The sequence below is a fragment of the Camelus bactrianus genome, chromosome 4 (genome assembly GCF_048773025.1).
Source record: "Camelus bactrianus isolate YW-2024 breed Bactrian camel chromosome 4, ASM4877302v1, whole genome shotgun sequence".
In the NCBI taxonomy this organism is placed as follows: Eukaryota; Metazoa; Chordata; class Mammalia; order Artiodactyla; family Camelidae; genus Camelus; species Camelus bactrianus.
The window spans coordinates 101,108,817-101,122,084 of NC_133542.1; the positions used below are offsets into that span (position 1 = coordinate 101,108,817).

General features: G+C 34.7%; 1 long non-coding RNA gene across 3 annotated transcripts in view; it reads left to right on the forward strand.

Annotated features, from left to right (window-relative positions):
- The window catches only part of LOC141577564 (uncharacterized), a 541,558-nt gene that overhangs the window by 156,343 nt on the left and 371,947 nt on the right, over positions 1–13,268 (forward strand). The window lies entirely within an intron of this gene.

The following is a 13,268-nucleotide window of genomic DNA, read 5'->3' on the forward strand; positions in this document are numbered from 1 at the left end:
CTCCAACTTTACACAATAACAGGATCGCTGGATGGGAACCTCCTCAGCTCTGTCCTCCATCTGTAACCGTGTCTGCACTTCTACTTACTATTTTCTCTCTCCCCTCATTTATGGTGGAGTGGAGGTTCTCACACCTGCCCAAAGCGGCTTCGTCCACGTGTGTTGTCTGCTCAACCTCTAGGCGAGATTCTTCTCTGGAGCCTCAGCTTCCCTCCTGTGTAGTACTCATCTTTCTCTCTCTAAAATAAATCTCTCATGTGGTCATTTAAACATAGTCAGCCCTCTCTCAACCTTGAAGGACTTCTTTAAACACCCTCCTGTTCACAGCTGCTGCACTGGCTAGCACCTCTTCCTCACAGCCAGCATGCTTTCATACTGACGGTATTTGCTGTTGCTAAGTCTTCACCTCTCACTTTCCTCTGCAGCTGTTAGAAGTGGATCGGTGGTACTTAACTCAAATTGCTCTAAGACCGTCAGTGCCCTCTTGACTAGTACATCCAAGAAACTTTTCTCACTAGTTCTCTGATCTGATCTGTCTAGCTTCAAATACCGATTACCATTTCTTCATCAAAAATGTCCTTCTCACTGGTAGAACTGATCCTGTAATTCTGGCTGTCAGTTTGTGGTTTTGGTTTCTTCTCTTTCAGTGAACTTTTACAGACTCCATTTCCCAAATATCTGTGTTAAGTGTCCATCTTCAGTGTCCTTTGCAAGGTTTAGTTTCATCTTACGTGATCTGGGTGCAGTCAGTCCTTGTCATGGTGGCTGCAGTAATTATCTGTACTCTGATGACTTCAGATCAGACTGTAAGCATCAGCTAGATGTTCAGACACACAACTTTAGCAGCTCGCTGCCAGGTGCAGGTGTGGGTTATACAAACTGTGAATCATGATTACAAAAATGAAGTTTCCCTTTGCAAAGGTGCTCCTATCATTAAGTACCATCTTTCTGTCACTTCCATTCACACCAGGTTTTTCCCTCACCACTCATACCAGCAAGTCACAAAGCCCCACTTTCTCATCTCCCATATATTTTTTTCTGAAAACATAGGATACTCATTTAGGTCCCTGCATTAATTCAACAACATTCTAAATAATCCCACCATCTCTGGTTTTTCTTCCCTCTAATGCACACTTCACACTGAGATCAGAATCATCTTTGTAAATGCAAATGTAACCATGTCACTCTGCTCCAGGAGACTTTTGAAATGACTCCCCACTGTGCTAAGGTAAAAAGCACAAATTCTGATGATCGTTTGTAAGGTTTTCTGTACACATATCTTTTCAGTTTACCTCTCATCACTATCTCCTTTACAAATGGAATCATACTAAATGTTCTTTAGATCTCTAAATGCATCCCACTTTCTTTCAAGTCTGTCCCATTACTTGTAAGTTACTCTTGTTGAAAAAGCCATGTCCCTTCCTTTTACAGGGTCTACCCGCCATGCGTTATCCTAGTTCTCTGTTGACCCTCCACCTCAGCGTGCAGTGCACCATAATGTGATTACTGCTTCATCTGTTAACTCTAAAATATTCTATTAACTTCATGATTTCAGGGCCATGATTTTCTTGTTGTTTATTTCTTCCCCCCAAACTATTGTGGTGTCTGGCAACAGTAACTGCTAAGTAAATACTTTTTGAATAAGAGAAAGAAAAATACTTGATCTTTGCAGCAGAGGTTGGGTAATTGAAAGTTACATTTGTTTTTCTCTTTTAGATTGTTCAGGGTGTGATGGAATGAGTTCTGTGTGTTGGGAAATGAGTCTGTATGGCATCTGCTCTTTGGAGTACCACCGCATTCTGTTGTTATCTCTCCTGGGAACCAAATAAGACCACTTGATTGTCGCTCTTCTTTTTAGGTCAAGTGTGGTGTGGTCTCTGAGCTCTAGCTAAAAGGTTTTCCTCTTTCCTGTGGGTAGTATGAATGGTCAATATCTCAGTCTGAAATGAAGAGTATTTTTGTGTAACTGTTGTCAGGTTAAAAAAAGCTCTTTGTTCCAAGTTTCTCCTAGAAAATTTTACTAACTTTCTTTTTGATGGTAAATTAAGGAAAAACCTGCAGATAAACACCTGAAAAATATAAATAAATGTGTGTGTGTGTGTGTGTGTGTGTGTCTTTAATTAAATGCCTTTAATTTCCAACCTGAGGGGAGAATAAAACATGTTAGCAATCAGCCCCTGAGCTAGCCTCCAGCCCTGGTCCCTAACAATAATGTCTGATGTCACCTTGTTCCAAATAACAGCTGAGATGTTTTCTGTGCCCTCATCATTGAGTAAACTGTGCCAAATCCAAAATGTTCAGAGGTTCCCACCTCAACCAAAAGAAAGAGTGAGATGGAATAAGGAAGAGTGAAAACTTGATTAATCTCATTCTCTTGCTATATCACTGTTTGTTTTCTTCAGTAGAAGTTTTTTTAAAAAATAAAAATTTATTCTGACCCAGAAACAAGAGAGAGACCCAGTTTCATCATACTCCAAAGTGGGAGTGCAAATCTCTTCTTTTGCCAGAAAGTCTTTTAGATATGTTATTTTTATTCCATGATAATATTCACAGATATTTTATTAAAGAATGAGGGTAAGAGACATTCCTCATTTTTTGCTCTCACTCCCAAAAAATAGAATATCTGTCCTCCCACCCAGTTTTAACCATGGAAAGCCCAGAATATGGCAAATGCAGTAATTTAATAATGCAAAAGGTTAGCTCTTTGATAATACTAAATTCCAGTCACAGTGTTGGATCTTTGTGTTACTGATATAAACAGACTCTTCTGTTTGCCATTATGGGGTTTCTAGCACAGAGGGAGATTTTAGTGGAAGAAAGCAAATTGCAGAATTACAGCTTTAAAAATGTCAAGAAATAATATAGTAATGATTATAGGTGACTTGTTGAACTCTAATGAGGCATATTATTGGGGAGGTAAAAAGCTGTGCTATCAGCTTTCAGTTTCAAATTGTGGGAAGAAGTTGATGTTTTATAAAAGTACTAAATATTTGGTTGCATTATCACTTTGAATTCACAGCCAGAGAAATATGCTTAAAGAGGATAAGTGGTGTGTTCAGTATCTTGCAGAATGGCAAAGCAGAATTCTAGCCTAGGAAGACTTAACATAGATCATCTATTCATCTAAACCACTTTAAATACTTAATCATCTTAAATTACTCAATTAATGTTCATCAGATAGCTTTTTTGGTAACAGTTTGGAAGAATTTTACCTCAAGTTCTGAACTTTCTTTACTCTTTCATCATTAAATGTCTTTAACATAGCAAAAACATGACTGTATTGTATTTGTCTGCTAACAGAGATGACTTCATCTAAATTGTGAGTTACCAGACAGAATTACATGTAATTTATTTTGACAAGGCAACCTCACATGGCATCCGATATAAAAAGGCTTCTCAATAAATGCCTGGTGGAGTGGATCAGAGACTCATTCCCCATTCCCTTGCTTGACACCCTGCAATAAAATCCTAACCTTCCTGCAGAAGGAAAAAAAAAAAAAAAAGAACTCTAATGATTGCTCAAAATGCAGTTTGTGCTTCTTAATCAGCCCTAGACATATAAGAGCCAGGACCTCCTTGTGAGGATGGGTGGTGTCAAAGGGGAATGGGAGGAATGAGATGAAGATAACATCATGAAACAGTTTCATTCCTTTACTTCCTTTGAGCCCATAATGTGTTTTTAAGCTTCTTACACAGTTTACATGTCACATCCTTTTTCTTCTGTTGTCCCCAAGTTAGACAAAAGCATGACCCACAGAGGGACCACAGTAGTCTTCCTGGTAAAACATGAAATAGTCTATTTTTAAGCTGTTTATTATTACTTAATAATAGGAGTGCTGTATTTAATAACTTACCTAACAGGATGTAAGTTAACCAAGCAGAAAAGTTTTCCTAGTCCAGCCACAATGACCAAAGTATAAGAAGGTGGTTTGGAACTAAGCAAATAGCTCATCAACTCAATTGTATGTAATTTTTAAACAAAATATTCTGTTATTTTCCTCACCATTACGTTAGCCTGTACATTTCTGGAGACAGAACAGTATTAGTGTGATCTCATTAAATATCTGGAGCAATTCATCATGTTGTCTTTGGAAAATTTGGAGCTTTACTCTATCCATGGCACCCTAGAAACATTATGAATATATTCTCTTTTTACACATCTCCTGTCATAAACCATTTTTTATTGATCAACCAGGTTATGGTTTTAAATTAATATAAACATTAAAAAGTTGATTGATTTTAAATACAAATATTAAAAATGCATCACATTTCTTATTTCTCCCTTCATAATATAAATCAGATCTTTGTAGGACAGAATATTGAGTTGCCAGTGTTAATTTTATTATACCGTTTACCCCCATTTGGCATTATTTTCTCTTTATAATTATTTTAGAAGTTTCATTTTGTGAATATCTACATTTTGGCACATAACCTTCACATCTGGTATAAAATCCATTCAATATTTTAATAGGTAAGAAAACCCAAAGTGTTTGTGATTAAAGAATTATATTCTGGTCTGTTGGTGATTCCCAGTACATCATTCATGCTTAACCTTTGTTTGGAAGAGAACAGTATTTGTTTATTAATGAATCAATTAATTTAAGATGATTATTTTCAAATTCAATCATGTTCTTTTTGTAGGGAATCAATGGTACATCGGGGACTGGGGATTCCTTTTGTATCTATGCAGAACCTGCATTTCCTCCAAATGTGCACTTGTGAGAATTTTCGACTGATGCAAATACTGGGGTTTAGCAATTAGTAGAGCTGGTTCAATTATTCAATTAACTATGCTTCTGAAGGTTTCTAATGCACTGTTCTGGAGATTTGAGACCATCAGTCTGAAAAAGAACCACCTTTTTTAACTAGAACTCAGCAGAGAATCCATACTATTAGAAATTAAAAAACAACCATAAAGAGCGAGAGAATGACATATAGTTGACATTGTAAAAGACACATAACTGAAGAGTTATAGAAAATGAAACATAAATATGTATGGTGCTAATTTGACCTGTCATCACAGGAAAGAAATTGAAGCACGTATGAAGTAGTCACTAACAATGACTTTAGCGAAGCATCCTTACTAAGATGGGAATACCCATTAACATAGTAAGTAAAAGGAAACACAGAAAGAAACATCGTGTGGGATAAAAGACTAATGAAAACTGAGAAATGCATTAATGGCTGTCAAGTAACTCAGTAGTTGAAAGACTCATATTCCAAATTTAATCCTAGAGCCATAATTCAAAATGTTGCTAAGTAAACATATAAATCATTTTTAAGGAAAATAGGATTAAATATATGACTGAAAGTTTTAATTTCAGTTTTAATTGCAAAAGTAATTGAAAGCCCAAAGTAATATGTACAATTTCCAGTTAAAATAGTCAAATAACAACAGTATTGTTTTACAGTAATGCAATTAAATGCATACAAATAATTAAAAACCCAGCAAAATCTTCAACAACCAAAGATGACAGAGGCACAATCTTAAATAATAATTTTCTAAAACTAGAAGAAAAGGAAATCTGCTGCTTGAGTCAGCTTCTAATCCTGTCCCCAACATCCTCCATGTGTCCCCTGAAATGGATATATTCCTTAAGTGGCAAAATCCTGAAAATTAATGGGTATATATTTCTATTTGTAGAGAAACAGAATGAGAGATAAGAAAGTAGCACAGTATGAAAATAATAAAAATCCAAAGAGTAGCTTCTCTCATCTAGTTTAGAATCTATTCATGTTAATGCCATTTGGACCAATTAAAAGTGCAAGGAAAACTGACAAGAAATTCACACTATTCATAGCAATAAAGAAAACCTAGGCAGTATGACCCAATGGGAGAAAATGGGAGAATGTCTTAAAGGAAGTAGGAATTTAGGGGAAAAAAAGGACATCGAAATCTCCCTCCTCCTTCAATGATAAACAAAGTCAGAAACTCAAAACTCCAGTTATTAATTTCATATTCTTGATTTGAGTTTGAGTGAGAATGACTGCTGATGTACAAAAGTTATTTAAAGTTCAGGAAACAGTTGCTGAAGCTGACATGTTCCCGGTCTTCAAAGTATATGGGCTTCCCTAGAAGAATAAAAAGTACTTCTTTTAGGGTGAGTAAACCTTAGATTCCCATTTAATAAAATCTGAGCTTAAAGAATACATAGCAAGTCTACCAACCAAGATTGATCATTGCTTTAGCTGAGTTTGCCTTTCCTTCAGACGACCTAGCAATAAATATGGTATATACTCTTCAACGTTTAAGCAGCAGTTCTGTGAAGATAACTAGCTCTCACAGTAGCGGGAAAGTCACCCAAAGTCAAAGAAAGTCACCCCAAATGAGGTAATACTTGACAGAATTCCCTTCTTGAGCAAAATGGAGGCAGAAAAATAAAAAAGAAATACAGCAACATTGAAAGATATATTCTGTGTAATAAAGGAAAGAATATAAGAAAGGGAAACCTACGTACCAACAGTGAAAATTAACTGTTGAATTAAATTATCACAATAGGAAATGTACATATGGCTACCCCCAGGCTGTTGCTGAAAATAATAAGAACATGAATGTATTGAGCATGTGTGTATAATCAGTGTGTAGCAATCAGTGTTTACTACCAATCATACATACACTCTAGGACACATATTCAGTGGCTAAAAACAGTAATCTTGTATTTCTTATCTGTTTTTAGATCATGTGCAGTGTCTGCTGATATAAACTGACATTGGTTAGATCATTCTAGGTTAAGTTCAGATCCGCTCCCCAATGTCTTTTCTACTTCCTGACCTAGCAGGTGAGCCAGGGCCTGCTTGTTTCATGGCAGTGGCAGGAACAAAAGAGAGCAAGCCCAAGTGTGCAAGCAGATCTCTAACCCTTCCCTGGCATCACACCTATTAAGAGACCATTTGAAGAATCAAGTCACATGATCAAAAATATCAAGATGTTTGGAGGTGTGTGTCTATGAGATACACAGCAAAGTCATATAAGACAAAGGGCTTGGGTGGGAGGAAGGAATTGTGGATAATAATGTATCAAAGTAACAAAGATGTTAAATCAAGATTATGAGAGCTCAGGTAATTGACATAGGCAAAAACAAATCATTACACAACTAAAATATCCTTCTGGAATAGCATGAAATCAAATGGAAGACTGAAAACTAAATTGTACATGCAAACATATTTTAAGATACAGTGGAATCCAAGTAAAAGGACAGTTGAAATCATTGGGCAAGATTCTATGGAGAACGAAGATTATCCAGTAGCTATAAACAGTGTTGATAAAGAGGTAAATTAATATATAGTATTGAGAATGTAACCAAAATTTATAATGGAAGGAAAAAAATCCATTTAATTAGTTAGTAAGAGAATAACAAATCCTGCAGATTTTAAAGCACCATTGTACAGAAGAAATTGATAATGAATAATAATTAATGATGAATAACAAGTTATCATTTAGTTATGAAACTTCAAAGGTAAAGACATACTTGTGTAGAGGAATTTTTTTTAAATCTTTACATTGGTAACAAAGAAAGAGGGTTGCTTCAGATAGCTCAATAATGACATGAAATTCCAGAATTTAAAGAAATAACACTTTTAATTGATGTCTCATTTTAGTGTTTATACTTTCTCACTGTGTAGTTGTATATTTTCTATTAAAATTAAACAGGATTGTTTTTAGATGATAATGAAAGAGCATTTTTATTCTAATTTTTTTCTAAATTATAGTACAAAATGTGACAATGAATGTATATATGTTCATGTATAACTGAAAAATTGTGCTCTACACTGGAATTTGACACAACATTGTAAAATGACTATTACTCAATAAAAAAAAGTTTAAAAAAATTATAGTACATTCCCAGAATATATACTTGTTTGTTTGTTTTTAATTTTTTATTGAAGTGTAGTTGATTTACAATGTTAGTTTCAGGTGTACAGCAAAGTGATTCAGTTATACATATACATACATATATAGATTTTTTTCTTTTCAGATTATTTTCCATTATATGTTATTATAACAAATTGAATAGAGCTCTCTATGTTATGATCTATGTCCTAAACAAGGACTTTTATTTCTGATTATGGTAAGATGATTGGTATCAGATCAACCACTTTGATGAAGTCAAAATTACAGTCTGTGGTTTCCAATTCTGAGTAGGTTGTAGAAAGACACAAGGGACCTTCACTCCTAAACTAACAACAAGCACAAACTGGATAAGCCACAAAACAGTAATTTTAAAACCTGTACCCATCCGAGAGCTGAAATCACAAAGAAACCTAAGTCAGCAAAATCCTTGAGGTACGAAGCCAGGAAATGACGAGGAAAACCAGTAACAAAGAAATAGATCAGGTCACTGAAACTCTATGATACATAGTATTTTCATCTGTTAAATGAAAGATTGAACTTTATTAGGGCTCTAAAACCTCAAAAATATATTTCAAAATTGTTTTCATAGTTAGCAAATGGACAATGTTTTCCTCATTTATCAAGTCATATAGGCATGCACTCTAATGTGTTTTTCTTTATGTGCTGAAATACACAAACTCTTATGAAAGAAAGAGTTCACATAACTTCATATTTTGACAGATGTGTGTGTTATATTTCATTGCTGTCATCTTAAAAGTGTAATTTTTCAGAACAGGAAATGATTGAATAAAGACTTTGCAGAAACGACCACGTTAAGATGTAAAAATTTCACTTCAATAATCTAAACAAACAGAAACTTAGGAGGCTAACTAAAATTTAATAAAGTGTATTTCTGGTTGAAGCATCATCAGTCTTGTCAAGTGAAATGGAATTAATTAAGTGAATCCAGTCTTCCAGTTCTGTAACTTAAAGTGAATTACTACATTAAAGTTGCTTAAGTTAATAATTTGCTTCATGTTTTGCTCAGAATAGAATATAACTTATCTCATATGGTTCTACCATATCTCATGAAATTAGGGAAACATTAGGTGCTTAATGAAATACCTACCTTTGTCAAGTTTAAAGATCATTAACTTTTGGGTGAAACTACAATTTTAATGGCATAGACATTAGCTCATCTGTCATACACTTGACATTTGAACATGTTCATTACACTGAAATATCATTACGCATAAAACAGCAGGGTTTTTTTTAAAGGCTTGTTCACCAAGTTTCAGTTAAAATGCTTTTTTTTTGTTTTAGATAGCTTTGATATGTATATACCTATATCTATATCTATATCTATATATATCTATATATATGTAAAACTTGCTTATTTCCCATCCAATGATTGTGTTCCAAGCATCTTAACAATAAATATTTATTTTTCTTTATGTGAACTAATTGAGATTTATACAATCAGGTTCACCAGTTAGTTCCTTCATCAAGTATTGTTATTGAAAGCTTACGGAATGATCTCAGAAACCTTGTTATAAAAGAATATGAATTAATGAAGGCCAATTTAATTATTTCTGCCCCACATGTTTTAAAATGACATTATGGAGTCAACAATGAATAGTTTAATTTTCTGACTGATAAAATGTATTTTATACTATTTTTTCTCTTTGTTACTTTAAGTCATAGGCAATTACCATTGTTATAATTCAAAACTGCTGAATATCAACATTTTTTTATGGTTCAGCCTGATATCTTTTACTATGTCAATTCTTATACTGTAAAACATAAACAGTGTATATGATATGCATAAAAATGGGAAGGTAATAGTATGAGCATTAGCAATGACTGTATCATATCGTAAAATGAAGGCTAACTTAAAAAATTCCTTTCTGTAATACCCATGTTTCTAAAATGAATGCATATTACTTTTGTAATCAGAATATCTTCACTTTTTACTTATAAAACATACTCCTCAATATGAAGCAAATAATGAAAAATATCATGTATAGATGCTCCTTTTATCCAGTGCATCATTGAACTCATAATCATTCCAGAACTTAATGTGAGTTTGAACATACATTATTTAGCATTTTGTGTGTATAAAAGTTCCACATCATGTTCCCAAACCACACTTAGCAGTCTGTGAGCTGTTTACCTTTACCATTGTGGTGAAGGCTGCTGTTCATCACAAAACCATATTTCTTCTTCCTGACCGTGGGCAGAGACTACAGTTCCTAGTCTCAGAATCAGATGATTATAAATCTGTGAAGGATGATAAAGCCATATGAAGAAAGAAGCCTCGGTAAATACATTACTATATAGAGAAGGGCCACCTGCCAATGAGAAACACCTAACTTAGTTAAATAATCGAAAAAACAAACTGTCATTGTTATTACAGCCTAGCCTACCCTTTCTAATACAATCGTTTATCTAATGTGTACCGAGGAAGGAAAAGATCTCTTCAGGAAAAAAATATCAGTTATGAAGTGATAAAAAATGCAAGATGTTTTTTTAAATATTGGAAAAGTTAATATAACAAATTATAAAACCGTAAGTGAAATGTCTTTTGAGTTAGTAACTGTGCTAATTATGGACACAACTAACTCCTCTTGTTACCACTATGATACCTCACGTGACATCAGGATGCTTTCCTTTAGCATTTTTAGCAGTAGTGAAGCTCTAATGTTAAAAAAAAAAAAAGACTTCTTTTTCTTTTGAAATTTCTAAGATGCCTTGCATAGTTTCTGAAGATAACTGGACTGTCATTCTTTATTCCTATATACACATTCTTTATTCCTATATACACAATGTGACTTTTTATTTTCCTGGCTAGTTTTCAGAATTTGTTAATTTTTTTTTTTAATAATTTCAATTTAGGTTGTGCCTTGGTGCAGTTTTCTTTATTCTGCTTAGTTTTGTTGAGCTTCTTGGACATACAGATTACTATTTTAATGAATGTCAATTATTTTTTATAATTTTTTTTAACATATTGTATCCTTGGACATTTGAAATTCTCTGTTGATGTGGGTCTGGAATTTTTTCTCTCCCTCTACGCAGTACTTGAAGGGCAGTTTAGATACTGCATTCTTTAAAAGCTTTTTATACTTTGTAAGGATGGGTTGATACTAGTTTGACTCTTAGAGCTCCTTTATCCCTACAACCAGGGCTTGACTTTGCTTGGTTCTCTGTTGGATGCCTCAACTGTGCAACAAGGTCGCTTGACTCTGCTGATTGGAACCCAACATCTGTCTGGTTTGCATGAGCTTTAGAAATTATTTAGATATACAAATCTCAAGAAACTTTTTTTTTGGCCTGGTCAAGTGGAGTTAAATACTATCTGTGTGCCCCTTAAGATGTATCCAAATACTTGAGGGACCCCTGTGCATATTTCTGGAGTGTTAGTTACATAGATTTTTTTCCATTACTTTGCTCCTAAAATTCCATCTAGTTTGATCTCTCCAAACTTCAGTATCTGTCTCCTCAGTTCAGCAAGGCTGCTATGTTGTTCTGCTTGGGTATCTACTGCCTGTGTCATAATCAAACAAGGCAGCTTTTTTTTTGGTGGGGGAGGGTATAGCTCAGTAGTCGAATGTGTGCTTAGCATGCATGAGGTCCTGGGTTCAGTCCCCAGTATCTCCATTAAATAAATAAATAAATAAACTTAAATACCTCCCCCAAAAAAACAAAATTTGTTTTAAAATTAATAAATAAATAAATATATGAAATTTAAAAGGCAGGTCTTACATTTTTAGGCAGAAAACCAGAGAATTGTAGTCTCATCTTTATTATTTCCTCTCTCTCAAAGATCATAATACTGCCATGCCTGTCGTCAAATATCTGAAAAACAGTTCTTACATATTTTGTCACATTACTAACTGTTCATGTTAGGAGGACAAGTCAGGTACCTGATACTCTGTCATGTTTTAAGTTTTCTGTAACTGTTAGCGGATAGAGCGACCCCTAATTGGAAAGCGCGCCAAATGTTTGGGCAAGATCCTCTCCTTAAATGTGTGGGTCCTTGCCCCCTAGCTGAGAAAGAATTCTCAGTGGAGGCAGAGAGACAAAGTGAAAAAAGGAGCTGCTTTACTGCTCAGAGAGAGGAAGTTTTAAAAAAAGCTAAAAGAAAACACTCAAGAGGGAAGTGTTCAGCCAGGGAGCAGATTAGGACGGCTCCAGCCCCTGTCAGGCTGGGGTGTCCCTTAATTGGACGCCTCTGCCATCCTTACCTTCATTCCAGTGGTGCCAGTCTTCTGTTACTGGCTCTTTCCTCCCATGAAATTCAGCCCTGAAACAGAAACTTCGGGTGGAGAAAGGGAACAAAGAAAGAGATACTGGGGCGTGTCCGTGGGAATCAGTGCTGCACATGTGGGACACAAAATGTCTCGTATGGCTGTGTCCTTGGAACCAAGGAGCCAGCTGAGGGATGAGAGAGACAATCTGTTTTTTAGCAGCCTGGCATTTCCCTTCCCTCATTAACCAGCCAGGGTCAGTAAGCCTTCCTCATCACTCCTCTCACAATAAGGTTTTTTTTTTTTTTTTTTTCTTTTTTCCCAACGTGAAGTCCATTAGCCTCAAGATGCATTTATAAATTTGGATGAAATAATGGGTACATTTAAACTTGCATTTTTCTAGGAAGAAAGTCTGTAGCTTTCATCTTTCTCAGAGATCCCAGCCTGTATGAGTGTGCAGTAGTGGTTTTGCGATCTCTGCCCTATTCTGGGTTGGTGAATATACAAAATGCTAAAAAGGGGGATTAATTGACTGAAAGTACTGTTGAGTGATAGTGAATAGATGCTCCAGTGGCACTTAGCAGGTGAATTGCAAACCTTTACAGCATAAGCCTATAAGCTAATGGAATGTAGTGGTGTGTGTAAGTGGGGTGTATAATAGAATGACTTGTTCATAGTTCTGAAAAGAAAGTAAATGTTCGGTAAGTAATTAACAAACATATATTGAACTTTGTACAGAAGATGCTGGTGGAAGTAGTGGGAACAAACACAAATGTTGAAAATTGGTGGCACTTCCTCTCCAGTGATCACAGACCACATTTGATTGATGTTGTTTGCCCTGTTTTAATTATCTTTGGCTATATGTAGAAATATCAGTATGACATATAATTTGCTCTTCTTTCATATGTTCTACTTTATGTATATAGCCCACAGATCCTAGAAACATTTACTGTAAATACAATTGTTAGAGTTTTGATGAAAATAATTTTAGTTGAGTCACATTAGGGACACCTCTTTCCTAAGATAAGCTTAAAGCTGATGGTAACTTAAGATTTTACCATTTATTTATGTATTTACTGATAAATGAATGGAGAATATGATTAGTATTAGCAAAAAATATTTAAAATCAGATTTTATAGATATTTAGCAATATAAATACTTTTTAAGTCTCAAATTTTAAAGAGTAGCTT